The following is a 15,370-nucleotide window of genomic DNA, read 5'->3' on the forward strand; positions in this document are numbered from 1 at the left end:
TATGTAGGAGAGGGATACTGGGATCATTGGTGGAGGTGAATGGGCACTGGTGGAGGGTTGGGTAAACAATCACTGTATGAGTGAAATGCAAACACAAAAGTTCATAAGTTTGTAACTGTACCTCACAGTAATTCTCTAATAAAAAAATGTATGTAGGGAACTCATTGTGAGCCATTCCCTTTGCCATGTAAAAAGCACCAAGAACTGCCAAGCAAGTGAAAGTTAGAAAATTAGCTATCAGCCTTTTTGTTGATGTAAAATTTTGAAGCAATTCTGAAACTCAAATTTTTGTGTTGTTATTTGTTTATTCTATTTCACAGTTGCTTGTACACAGAGTGCTTTGTACTGTCTCTGGTGGGCTGCATAAATATTTTGCAACAATAATCTTCACTAATTGGACCAAGAAGCCATTCATTCTGAACAGTATTTGAGTATTTTAACTTTTTTTAATAATTCGAATAGTAAAACCTAATGTTAATATAATTACATGGAAATTCTGAGAATCATTAATACAAGGAGGTCATTTTCTGAAGAACAAGAAGGCTCATCTAATGAGTTCTCCTTTCTGTTACTGACTATTAAGAAGGCATTGGCTCTAACTATCATTCCAGGTTAATACAAATATCCTCTTGACCACATAAAGAATGCTCACATATGGAATTTTCCATTTCTTAAGTGTGCCCACAACTCATGTGACCATTATGCCATAAATATGTAGATGTGTTTGCTTTTCTCCATTTTGAGCAACTGCAATAGAAATTATGGTGAAGAAATGGGAGGATTTTTTAAAATTTTATTTATGATTTCAGGAGAATTGATGAGGGAGCCTTAATGAAGATGTGGATGAGCAGAGGTGACTTCCTAGCCTGGCGCTTCTCTTCATCTTCCAATAGTGTTTGGCCCAAATCTGTGCCCCCAGGAAGCAAAAGAAAACACTAGGCCGACTTTCCAGAGCATTAATGTAAAAAACACTCATTCTTCTTTTTCCTTTTTGGTTTTTGGGCCACAACCAAGGGTACTCAGGGGTTACTCCTGGATCTTTGCTCAGTAACCACTCTTGGAGGTGCTCAGGCATTGACTATATGGAATGCCAGGAACTGAACCTGGCTTGGCCACGTGCAAGGCTTACCTGCTGTACTCTCTCCAGTCCTTTAGTTTTATTTTTATACTTATTGGAAAGCAGTAAATGAACTAAACATTTAGTTCTCTGTTGTGTCAGGAGACAAAACCAGGCCCTGGGAATGAAAAATAGGATGGAGCAAACTCAGAGTCAACATGAGAACTTCCTAACAGAAGCATGCAATTTTAGAATCAGAGTAGCCCAGGTAGATGCAGAAAGTCTACCCAGTATGGTTGCTGCTAACGGTGTTTCCCGGAAACAGTTAGTGTATTTTTCCCAGAGCCTTATCTGAACTCCCCAAATATAGCACAGGTAAAAGTCACACTGCTCTGGTTCAAGGAAAGGTGGAGAATCTAGAACCCCAATTGCTCACTGTGTATTTGTCCTATATAGAGTTCCAAGAAACACAATGCAGGGACCACTGCTATATATATTCCCTAAATTGTGGAAATTACCCAGCAATTCTCAAGTTTTCCTTACAGAGGAATGCATGGCAAAAGATAACGAGCATGTAGCCTGGGAGCACAGCACATGCTTAGATCCCCCAAAGCCATCAGAAGCAAAGCACCACAAAACTTCTCGGACTTCATGAGTGTAGAGTGTTCAGAGGGGCACTTAGGGATGGTTTAGTAGCAACAGTATCTCCCTGGCAAGCATGAGGCTGAGGGTTTGATTCCCAGGTCACATATGCGAGCCAGGTCACCACAGTCCTGCTGTCTATAATTTCAGGTGCTGCAAGAGCCTGTATGATCTGGTCTTTCGTTTGTTTGCTTCGTTTGTTTTGTTTTGGTGTCACCTTTAGGGGTGCGCAGGGCTTTCTCCTGGCTCTATACTCAGGGATCACTTCTAGTGGAGCTCAGAGGACCATATGGGATGCTGAGAATCGAACTCAGGTTCCCTGAGTCAGCCACATACGATTACTCCAGCCTCACCTATGCTATCTCTGAGGTATTATTATCTGGTGTGTGTGTGTATGGCAAACAATAGGCAAGTAACCCCCCCCCCCCCGCGACACACACACAGCACAGTCAAGTGTGGAAACACAACAACCCCTGAGCATTGCAAGTGCGAGGACAAAAGAAACACGAGGAGGGGAAGGAAAAAGGAAGAAATGCCCCAGAATATAATACAGAAATATATTAACACCGAGGTAATCTTGTTTTGATTCAAATTTGTAACAGCAATAAAATATTTTTTACACTCAAAAGTATGAGTCCCTTATCAGTAGTGATAAATTTTTTGAATCCTACCTCACCATTGACCACAAAGCATTAAGGACATTGTAATGCAGAGGCTTAAGAACCTGGGCAAAGGAAAGAAAGGTGTCCTGTGCCAAACCTAGCACCAGAATGCTGAGCTAACCTGGTCTGGACCCCACGGCCCCCAAAGGACTGATCACCTCCCACCTCTATTTACAAAGCTGTGAAATGTAAATCATAGCTGTACGTGCTTATAGATATGGTTTTGGTGTAAACAGAAAGAGGAGTTTATGAAGAGGAGAGGAAAAGTGGCTAGCCATAGTAAGCATCCATGAAGACCAGAACAATGGATGTCACTTGTAGGGGGCATAACCTGGAGAAAGACACAATGTCCCAAAGGATCCAGAAATTGAGAGAATGATGAGAAGAGAGTGTAGAGAATTGAGGAACAGGAGGTAGAGTGAAGGGTTACAAGTGCCCCATGAACAAAGTTAAGTTGTCTTATAAAGGGTATGAGGGGTCCATTGGAGGTACAGGTGCGGGAGGGTCGCACTCTGCCTCAGGTCACTCTGGCCATAGAAATAAAGTAGAACCATGGTCTTCAACCACCAGTCCATGGTGCTGTTCTGCATGCTTAAAAAGGTTAAAGTCCACTAGTTCCCCCCTCCACAACCCGGTTATATCTGCTGGTCCATGCACCAGCACACGAGTGCTGGTCTGAAGGTTTGGAAAGGTTAAAGAATACTGGATTAGAAGCTAGCAGAAGTGGGCCAGAGAGAAAATACAGTGGGAGCTTGCCTTGCACGCACCTGACACAGGTTTAATCCCTGCACCCCTTATGGTCCACTGTCTTCAAAGAATGAATCCCGAGTGCGGAGCCTGGAAATAAGTCCTGATCTCCACCAAGTGTGGCCAACTCCATCGCCCCCACCCCAAAAGAAACTAGCATAACTTAGTGCAGAGAAGTCAACTACCTAAAACATCCATAATGATGGTATGAACTACATTCAGCATTCCTAGGAAGAAAGAAGGGGGTTCCAGAGCTATTTCTTTGTGGTAGCGAGGGGATGAGGGGTGGTATCAACAAGATGTATAGACCAGACAGATTTAAAATAATAAAGCAAAGAGTTAAATCAACAAATACTGGATTCAAATTATGGTTTTGTCAAAGCAGTAAACAATTCCTATTTTTTAAAAAACTGCCCTAGCATTAAAAATTATCTTTCTTGTTGTTGTTGTTGTTGTTATAAATCTTATTTGATACTCATGGATTTGGTACAGCTCATGGGTTAGGGAAACTTTCTTCTTTATGGAGGATTATTGAGGCCCCAAAAGATGAATGCCCAATTCACACAGAGAGCACGACAGAGAAGAGTTGGCCCCTCCCACAGCCCAGGGTTGACAATAAGTTGACAAGTTGTATGCCACATCTGATGGATTGGTAATAGCTACCTGACACATGATGTTCAGAGTCTAATATCAAGTCTGCCATGGAAAGCTATGTTTTCCAGCAGACTAGGAAGGAGTAGTGTGTGAGACTCTTGCCAGCCCTGCACGGGACTATGGTACCACATCAGAAATGGATAAAACAAGATGAGATTTGACTTAAGTCAGCAAACAGCTTCAAAACACAAGAGTGGGAATAGATTAAACTCTTGTCAATGAAAAACTGATATCAGCAAGATTACATCTTTCGCATGTCATTCCTCATTTATGAGAAAGGAGGCTCCATTTCTTTCAGATGACTGGAGTTCTGCTCCAATTTTTCATTTGCCAGGTTTCCCCCAAATCTCCTCTGGATGTTCAGGCAACATAATATTTTATGTGTGTTACTTTAGAAGCCCATTTCTTAGAAATAGTAAATAAATAGAGGCACTGAGTTTGAGAATTTCTGTTCTTTATAAAAAAGTGACAATAAATCTTTAACTGTTAGAAAAATTCAATAACACATAGATGTAGCAATCATTTATAAGTCTTTAAAAAATCTTGTTTCTACAATAAACTTCTGGAATGAAAGGAACTCAATGTTCAGGAAATCAGGGTCAGTCTTCCTGCCTCAAATAACAAACATTTCTCTAACCTAATGTTCGCACCATTTATTACAGACCAAATGAATCTAGATTATTTTTACAGGTAATTAATGTATAACATAAGCAATAAAAGTTGTTTCCAAGTCCAACTATCATACCCTAAAGAGACAACTCAACCAATTAAGCAAAATTGGCAATAATAGTTTCTCCTCCTAGCCTAAAATTCCATAAGTCTGTGAGTTGATGAAGAAGCAATACATTATCTTGAGTGACATGTGGAGTAGGACATTGAGCCTAACAAAGGTCAAGAGTGCAGGATATGGAAAAAAGAAATGCCCAATAGATCGAAAAAATCTGGTATAGAAACATAACGGAGTACTATACATCTGTAAGAAAGAACACGAGCACTCTGTTTGCTTCAAAATGATTGGAACCAGAAGATATCATGCTGAATGAAATCAGTCAGAAGAATAGGGAAAGATACAAAATAGGGATAGATACAATATAGATGAAATACAAAGTATGAGATGCAAAAAAGTAGAAATAAACGTTCAAAGGCAACATAATGAGACTAACTGATCCACACAAACAAGTCGGGGGTGTTGAAAGGGAGAGATGTTGGAGGTCTTGGAGGAGGGAGGTGGGTACACTGTGAAATGGGTAAGACCTACTTTAGAGGGTTTGATAAAATAAAAATGAAGTAATATTTTAAAACCTCAGCAAAATACTTTGCATTTGCAAGTGCTACAACTGCAGATATTACTTGTGGGAAGATCAGAACATTAGGAAAAGGTGATAGACTCAACACGCCCTGAGCCATACCCTGCGATAAACACCATTCATTCTGCGGAGGCCCAAACCTGTTCTCCGTTCCCTCAGCTTCCATCGACCTGTAGCATTCGGCTTTACGTGGAGAGGGAGCCCCACGTCCCAGCTCTAGGTCACCATGTTGGAGAACCTTTTCATCCTCAGAGACACCTCGCTTCTCTTTTCTTTAGTATCCTCCCATCTGTATGGCACATGAAGGACCCACAATTTTTAAAAATTGTTTTATTTTATAAAGTAGTTAACAATGGGCTGGAGCGATAGCACAGCGGTATGGCGTTCACCTTGCGCGCGGCTGAGCCGGGTTCGATTCCTCGGTCCCTCTCGGAGAGCCTGGCAAGCTACCGAGAGTATCTCTCCTGCACGGCAGTGCCTGGCAAGCTACCTGTGGTGTAATCAATATGCCAAAAACAGTAACAATAAGTCTCACAATGAGAAACCTTACTGGTGCCTACTCGTGCAACGGGATGACAGTGACAGTAACAGTGAAGTTCACAATATTTGATTACATTTAATATTCAAGCACAAATCCCACCACCATTACACCTTTTCACCACTATGTTTTTGGATGTTTCCATGCCGAACCCCAATCCCTGCCCTAAAGTAGAACCAAAATAATATAATATTTCCCTCTAAGGTTGGTTGCCTCCTACTATGAATCCCATCAAACGTAGTGCAGTAATCCTGGAATATGGTAGGGTATGTCCTATGAAGTGTCGCATGGTCTCAAATGCAGAAGCCAGGAAAAGGTTCACTGGTGGGTGAGCCTTGTCCTGAGGGTGTGGAGAGTGGCCGTGAGCAGGGCAGCGGTTGAGTTCTGGAGGTTTTCGGCTGCTGGAGCTGGGTCCCTTGGGGCTGGGAGGGGCCTCACCCACTCCCCTCTGGGGCACCCCGAGTGAAACAGTCTGGTGCGGGGTTGGCAGAATGGTTATGGACAGTGTCATGTTATGGTCCCTTCCAAGGACCCCAAATTTTAAGTGGTCTTTAAATCACAGACAATTTCTATTTATTTATTTATCATTTATAATGCATTTCCCCTTTCTATTCCCTTCATCTTTGCGGTTGCTATAAGGACAGGTATGCTTGATCCACACATAGGTGATGCTGATAGGGGTCAGACTCCCTTGAGTGTAGTTCTCACCAGGGGTCGCTGTGGTGCTCACATGTGCTTCATGGCAGCCATAAGTCAGCCTATGGTTCTCATCCATCATTTTTTCATTGCAATGATCACTGGGGGTTACACACATTAGTTACAGCAAAAATCACACTTGCTGTGGTGCCAGGAATCCCAACAGGAGAACAGCTAAGATCATACTTTGGAAAAGTGGACAGTACTGAGGGTTGAACTGTCAGCTCTCTGCTTGCAAGGCAGGTATTTTTTTTTGTCATTGAGCTATCTTCTAAGATACCTTTATTTAAAATGAATGGTAGAAATTAAAATATAATTTTTGGATCAGTTTACATGATCATGCCTCCCAATTATAACATTCTCTGTCTTTCAAGAACAGAAAGTATAGACCTAAGCAATTCTATACTTAATAATGTGTGTCGTAAACATCAAAATAATGAGAAGAAATTTGGACTGATTTGATATAAGCAGCTTGTTGTTGTATATGAATTACTGAGAACTGCTTTATAATTATTTTAAAAATTATTTATAGGGTCATCATTTTAGGTATAACAGAAAATTAAATTCTTCATGAGCATTGAAAAAAATTCACCTAATTATAGGAGTTAAGATACTAAAGAAATTGCTGCTCTTCAAGCTTTTATTGAATCACAGTCTAGACATGACATAATAGAAGGAAACCATAAAATATGGTTCCTATTCAAGAGCATAAAATGAAGAAATGAAAGTCTTTTCAACTAATGGTTCTGGGGAAATGGATAATGTGCAAAAGAATAAAATTTTACCCCGTCTCACACCAAACACAAAATTTAACTCAAAAATTAACATATTTTGAGTTACGTTAACTAAATCCATAACATAAATTGAAGAAAATATAGATTAAAAACTCAAAGATACTGATTTCCGTCATGTATTGAGGAATTCAACTCCAAGATAAAGAAAACAAAACCAAACATAAACAAATAGAATTATATCGAACTAAAAAGTCTCTACACTGTCAAAGAAATTATCACTAAAACAAAAACTAAAAAAAAAGCTATTATTGGGACAAAGTATTTACACACCATATATATGACAAAGAGCTAATTTAAAAGGCTAGAAACAAATGCTAGCCAAGATATGGGAAATAAAGAAGCCCTGTTTGTTGTTGTTGAAATATAAACTGGTTCAGTTTTTGTGAAAATAGTAAGATATCATTCCAAAAAATAGAACTACCATACGGTTCAGCAATTCTTTGGTACAATAACACACTCACTCAAAAAGATCTATGTACAGTGATATTTACTGTGGTGTTATTTATAAGTACTAATATCTGGAAACTACCCAAGTGTCCCAGAAAAATTGAGAGGATAAGGATGCAATGGTGTATATACACTATGGAATACCATTCAACTATAAAATATAGTCTTGTGTTTTGCTACAACATGATAAAATATGCCATAATGAGTACAATAAGTCAAGTTGAAAGACAAATACTGAATGATCTCTCTCATATGTCTTCAGTAAAGAAAATCAGGAAGCAAAGTTGTCCAGTGAAAATAAACTCTTATACTCTGACCACAGAATTGAGGTGACCAAGATGGATCATCTCAACTAGGCCAAATAACCCAATGAACCATGGTGGAGAAACAGTGTCACTTTGGTGGTGGGTGTAACGCAGTAACATTGTACCTCTAAAATATATACATATACATATACGTATATGTATGTATACTTATAATTATGAATATATACATGTAATTACGTATACATATAATTATGCTCTTGTAAACCTCAGAGAAAATAAATTTTAAAGTGAATTTTTTAAGAACTACCCCCCACCCCCAAAGTGGAATATAGTGTTAATACAAAACAGAATCTCACTGAGGAAATAAAATTGGGCAAGTGAGTTCCAGGAAAAGTCATAGTCAAAAGGTCAAAGTTCACCTGACAATCGAAAGAGGCAAGGATGAACTAAATTGATATTTCAAATAGCTGGACTTTGCCTTTACTCTCAGAAGTGGCCAGGTTTGGAAGGATACTGATGAGAAGAGAAGCAGCTGTTTCAGACACCTTTGTCCCCTGATCAGGACTGCACAGAGCATGGCTGCTGCTAGGCTATCTGTCTTTGCTGGCACCACTTTTACGGGAGATAGAGAAGGAGAGAGAGAGAGTGGGGGAGGGGGAGAGAGAGAGGAATCTAGTTGCAACTTGAACCCACAGTTTTGAAGAACCCTTTGCTGGATGCCTGTGCAGAAGCATTTGCCCCATACTCTGTCCTGCATGTAAGCCGTCCCTTAGACAATCTTCTCCTTGGGAACAAGGGGGCTTCCACGGTGCTTCACGACTCGTCTTCATGGCTTTAAAATTATACACAGCAGTGCCAAAGGTAAGGCAGGGTTTATTTTTCCCTTTTCTGTAGAGTTCTGGGTATTCCTTTCTTTCTTTCTTTCTTTCTTTCTTTCTTTCTTTCTTTCTTTCTTTCTTTCTTTCTTTCTTTCTTTCTTTCTTTCTTTCTTTCTTTCTTTCTTTCTTTTCTTTCTTTCTCTCTCTCTCTTTCTTTTTTCTTTCTCTCTCTTTCTTTCTTTCTTTCTTTCTTTCTTATCTCTCTCTCCTTCCCTCCCTTCCCTTCCTCCCTCCCTCCCTCCCTTCCTTCCTTCCTTCCTTCCTTCCTTCCTTCCTTCCTTCCTTCCTTCCTTCCTTCCTTTCTTCCTTCCTTCCTTCCTCCCTCCCTCCCTCCCTTCCTTTTTTCTTTCTTTCTTTCTTTCTTTCTTTCTTTCTTTCTTTCTTTCTTTCTTTCTTTCTTTCTTTCTCTTATCTCTCTCTCCTTCCCTCCCTTCCTTCCCTCCCTCCCTCCCTCCCTCCCTCCCTCCCTTCCTTCCTCCCTTCCTTCCTTCCTTCCTTCCTTCCTTCCTTCCTTCCTTCCTTCCTTTCTTTTCTTTCTTTCTTTCTTCTTTCTTTCATTCTTTCTTTCTTTCTCTCTTATCTCTCTCTCCTTCCCTCCCTTCCTTCCCTCCCTCCCTCCCTCCCTTCCTTCCTTCCTTCCTTCCTTCCTTCCTTCCTTCCTTTCTCTTTATCTCTGTCTCTCTGTCTCTCTTTCTCTCTCTCTTTCTTTCTTTCTTTCTCTCTCTCTTTCTTTCTTTCTTTCTTTCTTTCTTATCTCTCTCTCCTTCCCTCCCTTCCCTCCCTTCCCTCCCTCCCTTCCTTCCTTCCTTGCTTCCTTCCTTCCTTCCTTTCTCTCTTTCTTTCTCTCTTTCTTTCTCTCTTATCTCTCTCTCCTTTCCTCCCTTCCCTCCCTCCCTCCCTCCCTTCCTTCCTTCCTTCCTTTCTCTTTCTCTCTGTCTCTCTGTTTCTCTTTCTCTCTCTCTTTCCTTCTTTCTTTCTTTCTTTCTTTCTTTCTTTCTTATCTCTCTCTCCTTCCCCCCTTCCCTCCCTCCCTTCCTTCCTTCCTTCCTTGCTTCCTTCCTTTCTCTCTCTCTTTCTTTCTTTCTTTCTTTCTTTCTTTCTTTCTCTCTTATCTCTCTCTCCTTCCCTCCCTCCCTCCCTCCCTCCCTTCCTTCCTTCCTTCCTTCCTTCCTTTCTTCTTTCCTTCCCTCCTTCCTTCCTTCCTTCCTTCCTTCCTCTCTTTCTCTCTCCCTCTCTCTCTCCCTCTCTCTCTCCCTCTCTCTTTCCCTCTCTCTCTCTTTCTTTCTTTCTTTCTCTTTTTTCTTCTTTCTTTCTCTCTCTTTCTTTCTTTCTTTCTTCTTTCTTTCTTTCTTTCTTTCTTTCTTTCTCTTTCTCTCTCTTTCTTTCTTTCTTTCTTTCTTTCTTTCTTTCTTTCTTTCTCTTTATCTCTCTTTCTTTCTTTCTTTCTTTCTTTCTTTCTTTCTTACGACTCCCTCCATCCCTCCCTCCCTTCCTTTCTTCCTCCCTTCCTCCCTCCCTTCCTTCCTTCCTTCCTTCCTTCCTTCCTTCCTTCCTTCCTTCCTTCCTTCCTTCCTTCCTTCCTTCCTCTCTTTCTCTCTCTCCCTCCCCCTCTCTCTTTCTCTTTCTCTCTCTCTTTCTTTCTTTCTTCTTTCTTTCTTATTTCCTTCCTTCCTTCCTTCCTTCCTTCCTTCCTTCCTTCCTTCCTTCCTTCCTTCCTTCCTTCCTTTCTTTCTTTCTTTCTTTCTTTCTTTCTTTCTTTCTTTCTTTCCACTCCCTCTCCCTCTTGTGGTATATATTTGTGGCCTACAGCAATCACTTTAGACTCTTTTAGACACCACCGGATAGAGATAGATGACACAAGTGATCTACTTATCTTCCTTTCCCATCACCAATAAAAGTGACAGGCCGCCTAATTAGGCCTAATAAAGCAGCCACAGCAAGAGTGGCGCAGGGCGATCTGAAGCGAGATGGCGCTGACCCAGAGATACAGGTGCTGCCTTAAGGCATTGCTGCTCTCACTTTGTCTCCAACACATTACAGCTCTGCTCATGCTATATTCAAATGCAAGTAGCATGTTTTTCAATTCTTAGATCAAGAACAAAAAAATTTTCACCTAATCAAAAAAAGGCACTGACAATTTTTCAGCCCCACATTAAAAGCAGAGTCATCCAGAACAGTGCACTCCGTATTCTATTTTATAATATCACTTTAAGCTATTGCTTTGAATCTCAGTCATTTCTTTGTTAAGAAGGAAAATCAAAAATTCATCAGAAGAAATTCTTTCTCCCCCACCCCACCTTCCTTTTTCTCTTTTTCTCTTTATTCCAGAGCTAGCATGGGGTTTGGAGTTGGAACCAACATTTGTAGAAGTTAGGGGTCCTTAAGCAATTATTGGCGATGAGAGTTTGACACGCTTGAGAGTTGTCAACAACTCACGTTAAACAAAGTGAAAGAAAAGAGAAATAAATGGTGCTCTCAGCAAGATTAATATACAGGCCTGCAAATTAATGATGTCGTGTATTCTTTAAACAAGGGGGCCATCTGAACTTTGCATGAAACAGCATTTTAAGTACATCTTTGCAAAAATTATCGGATTGTCAAAGGGCATCAAAGCAAATTGAGTCTGCAACTATTCATAATATTTCCACACATGCTAAATGCAAAATTTATCTTACGCTATTCATCTGTTCTACAGCAATTATTTAAAGCTATTCGAAAGGGGGAGATGCCCTTGATCCTAAGTGCCAATGCTTGTTAAAGTGGCAGCATTTATTTTAAGAAACATAACCCCCACCTTGCCCTCATGCACAAACTGCACACACACACACACAAACTCACACACTCACACACATATTCACCACTCTTTACTACTTGCCAGGTGCTTCTCAGACCTGAGCATTGTCACTTCCTTTATCTTATTCCTGCAAATAACCTATCCATTCACAAGGCTTTGATTGATAAATATGAAAACAAATTTCCCCAATCTCTGGTCCTAACCCTGTTCCAAGATGTAATCTTACCGGGGCTGGAGCGATAGCACAGCGGGTAGGGCGTTTGCCTTGCACGCGGCCGACCCGGGTTCGAATCCCAGCATCCCATATGGTCCCCTGAGCACGGCCAGGGGTGATTCCTGAGTGCAGAGCCAGGAGTAACCCCTGTGCATCGCCAGGTGTGACCCAAAAAGCAAAAAAAAAAAAAAAAAAAAAAAAAAAAAAGATGTAATCTTACCTATCTTCCTCAGCTGAACCCTAAAAAAATTCTCCTCCAACACTGAAAGAACATAGTTCTCTCATATTATATATATGTGTATATCATATTTAGCAAAACCTGCATAGATCATCTGCTGTCTTTGTCCAAAAATGGCATCCTTTGATTTTTTTATTTTTTTATTAGAGAATCACTCTGATGTACAGTTACAAACTTGTAAACTTTTGTGTTTGCATTTCACTCATATAGTGATCATTTACCCATCCCTCCACCAGTGCCCATTCACCTCCACCAATGATCCCAGTATCCCTCTCACTACCACACCCCATCCCCTACAACCTCATCCTGCCTCTGAGGCAGAGCATTCCCATTTGTTCTCTTTCCTTTTGGGTGTTGTAGTTTGCAATAGAGGTATTGAGTGGCCATCATGAGTAGCTATAGTCTACTTTCAGTTCGCATCTTCCAACCTGAATGGGTCCTCCCAACATCTTCTACTTGGTGTTCCCTTCTCTATCTGAGCTGCAAAAGTAGCATCCTTTGGCCTAGATTGTTGCAATGAATTTTTTTAACTCTTTCTGCACCCCATATTGATATAACCCCTGGAGTCTACCCCCTACATCAGGGTTATCCTTATAAAACTACTGTCACTTGCCATGGTGGGAAGATGAAAACGGGCAGTAAAGGGGCAGGGGAGAGACACTCGGTGGAGGGTGCAGTGTTGAATCATTGTATGTGTGAAGTCCTATCATAAATAGCATTGTAAATAATGGCATCTTGGAGGGAGGGAAACTGGGGACATTGGTAGTGGGAAATGTATACTGGTGAAGGAACGGGTGTTGGAACATTGTATGACTGAAATACAATTGTGAACAACTGTGTTTCTGTGAAAAAAATGGTGTCTCAAAATAAACAAGCAAATAAAATTATTCCAAGTCCTAAAAAATTAAAATAAAACTACCATCAGAGAATTTTACTGCTCTATTCTAAACTCTCTTGCTCAAGTAGCAGTCATTACACACCCATATAGTTATGTAATCAGGCCCCTGTCTTATAACCACCTGCCTCTACTTCCTTCTTTCCTCCCTCTTCCTCACATCATTTCAGTCACACTAACCCCCTGTTCCTACTATATCAGGCCACAGGAGCTGGGTATTTAGAATTCCCTTAGTCCAAAATGCTTTTTTTTCTTAAGATTCTCATATGACATACCTCCGCCCTTCAAGTTTTGTCTTAGATGAAATAATCTGATTAGCTAAAAATTTAAGCTCTTTGCTTCCCACCACCTTCATTTTTCTGCATTAGTTTTATCTATAACATTTACCTCCATATCATGAAGGTAGCAATACAGACAAACGTTATCTTATTTCTCAGTTGGCTATTTCTACTCACAAATATAAATCCCAGAAGACTAGAGATTCAACCTGTTTTATTTACCCCATGGCCTAAAATAGTATCTGTTATACATTGCTTTAAAAATGTGTTGAAGATATGAATAAATGCAAGGATGAACAAAGATGTCTTTTGCTTCTGTGAAAGGGACAACCAAACTCTAGAAACAGAATACCACAATAGGAAACTTTCAGAATACCCTTGGAATTTGATTCCCAGTACAAGCTCTTCAGAAACAAGTGAAATCAATTCAAAACAGAAGAGATAACAGAGTTCTGGCTGTTTAGAAACCAGCGGTCTTGCACGGGAAACACGTAAAATTTTATGACTCAATGCAATATGAATAAAGCAGGTAATTTTGATAAATGTTACTATTTTTTTCAAAATCAAAGTGTATTTATATGTAGTTACAACAGTCTATTAGTTTGGGGGGCAGTTCCAAAAGAGACTCAAGATTTTAAGTGATCCATTGGAAAAGAAAATCCATTAATTCATGATATTCTTTAAATGTATGTTATTGTTCTAATTATATTAAAAGTCTTAACTTCCATCACACTTCACCTAAATATTCGATAACTATAGTTCCCTAATCCTCCCTCTGTGAAAACATCATTGACTATCAACCCCATTCCATACCGCTGCCTGCCATAGCAGAAATCCCACATCCTGCTATATTCATTCTTCCATTACCTGCATTTCTATATGCAACCTTCTTTTGACAAACCCCCTCCATTAAAATGCGAGTTCCTTAGAGACCATGATCATGCTTTTACTAGATCTCAAACTCAATCAGAAAGCATTTAGTAAAGCTGGTCAATGGAGCAAATGTGGATGAAGGATTGGTACCATTACAAGAGGGACCTTTCAGCTATGCCAATGGTTCTTATTCATTTGAAAGTCAGACTGCTAAGATGAACTATTTCTTTTTTTTTTTCCTCTGCATAAACACTTGCTGCTGTTTTATTTTACAACAGTGCCTTAGTTTACAGTTTGGGAATTTGATGTTCAGTGAGATTGAATTAGCTAAATATTTTATTTTATTTTTTTAATTTATTTATTTTTAATTAGAGAATCACCGTGAGGGTACAGTTACAGATTTATACACTTTTGTGCTTATACTTCCCTCATACAAAGTTTGGAACCCATCCCTTCACCAGTGCCCATTCTCCACCACCCGTAAACCCAGTGTCCCTCCCACCCTCCCCAATCCCATCTCCCCCCCACCCCACCCTGCCACTGTGGCAAGGCATTCCCTTCTGTTTTCTCTCTCTAATTAGCTGTTGTGCTTTGCAATAAAGGTGTTGAGTGGCCGCTGTGCTCAGTCTCTAGCCCTCATTCAGCCCGCAACTCCCTTCCCCCACATGGCCTTCGACTACAATGTAGTTGGTGATTGCTTCTCTGAGTTGACCTTTCCCCGGAACGTGAGGCCAGCCTCGAAGCCATGGAGTCAACCTCCTGGTACTGAACTATTTCTGTACCAATTCTAGACATTCTTCACTTGGTTCACTGGGATGTACAACTATACAGGATAATCAACCATTGGGGAAAGGTTTTGGCATACCCACATGACAAAGGAAGATAAAAGTGGGAATTTCAGAAATGCTATTTCAGTGAGATGGTGAATGTAAGGCTTCTACAAAGGTTTCTATAGAATGCTGTGAGCTATATTTTCTGTGTTGTTTAAGGAGGCAGTATCTGGGCTTTAGATCAGGGAACTAGATCCACAAGTTACATATGAGTTGAGGCCTTGGACAAGTGACTTAGTGTCCTAAGAAACAGTTCTCATCCATAAAACTGGCACTACAATATGCACCTTGAAAATGTGTTCTTGGCATTAAGATTAAATAATTTTTTAAGATTAAATGATTTTTAACCATGCTATCTAAATGAAAAAAAACAGCCACAAAAAGAGTGTATCCTATGTAGTTCCATTTACATACATTTCAGTGGTATATAAAAATCAAACTATCCCGAAAGAAACCTTCGATTGCTTTGGAAAGTCTTGGGGATTCAAAGACAAATAGTGACAGTCTTCTCTATCTTAGTTGTTGGTTACACAGGTGTCTAAATTTGCCAAGTGGTACAC

Source organism: Sorex araneus, chromosome 10 (assembly GCF_027595985.1).
Source record: "Sorex araneus isolate mSorAra2 chromosome 10, mSorAra2.pri, whole genome shotgun sequence".
NCBI lineage: Eukaryota > Metazoa > Chordata > Mammalia > Eulipotyphla > Soricidae > Sorex > Sorex araneus.